Genomic DNA, 1,029 nt, shown 5'->3' with positions numbered 1-1,029 from the left:
TATTTTTTACTTTCGGCACTCTTATGGTACGTGCTGTCAAATATGTGGTGGCCCCCATAAAGAAATTAGAATGTTATTTTCTAAATTACAAGCCCCACTATATAGACCCATTGTTTTCCTGTAGCCTTAAGAGGGGCGAAAGTAAAAATAATCCCTATCTCTCCCTCGAATGCTTTCAACCAGACCTTCTAGGAGAAATGCTTCTTGACGAACTATTTCAATTAGAAAATCTAATTCTTAATTGGTTAAAAGAACTTAAGATAGATTTCAATTCATCTCAAGACAATACCCAATTAGAATTATTGAGATCGCATTCGGATAAAAACAACTTCGTTGTTCCCGACATCACCTCTAACTCTAGAAAAGACTTGAGCGATAGTCGTCCCTATGTCGATTGCGCCGTGAAGGACTCCCCATCGACTTCGTTCGATGCATACATAGACCCGAGCGATTCGACAAACACCTTCTTTAACGAGAGCCCGGGAAAGGGTTGGACTTGTCCACCTACATTTAGCATAGGAATCACCCTCACCGACAACCTCTTGCGTTCTCGCCTTAATCTAGAGCAATTTAGGTATCTCAGGCACTTTGGGGTTGTTCCATCCAGTAAGGAACCGCCTGATCCGGATAAGTTCCTTAGAAATAGACGAAATTTCATAAACAGCCTTTCGACATGGGGGCCGTGTCCAGGTCAACACGCCCCCGTATCCACCAAAAGATTCCTTTCTGACTTTTTGTCAGAATACGGACAAAATGTGTCAGGATCTTGACTGCACATGGGGCCGTGTCCAGCCGACACGGGGCCGTGTCCAGCGTGCTGTCGTTTTCTATAAATGCAGCCATGAATCCTGCATATTTGGACCATTCCAGGGACAGAGATTTGTTGGGATATCACACATACCATCCTAGGTATTTTGCAAAAGAAGGTTCTCAACAACCATCTTGTCCTTTCCTCTTTTATCCATTACCTTCTTCTTCATCTTTCTTACCTCAACACTGTCACACCCCCAAAATCCACCATGAGGAGTA

The sequence above is a fragment of the Helianthus annuus genome, chromosome 17 (assembly GCF_002127325.2).
Source record: "Helianthus annuus cultivar XRQ/B chromosome 17, HanXRQr2.0-SUNRISE, whole genome shotgun sequence".
Lineage (NCBI taxonomy): Eukaryota > Viridiplantae > Streptophyta > Magnoliopsida > Asterales > Asteraceae > Helianthus > Helianthus annuus.
This window is presented reverse-complemented; position numbering follows the sequence as displayed.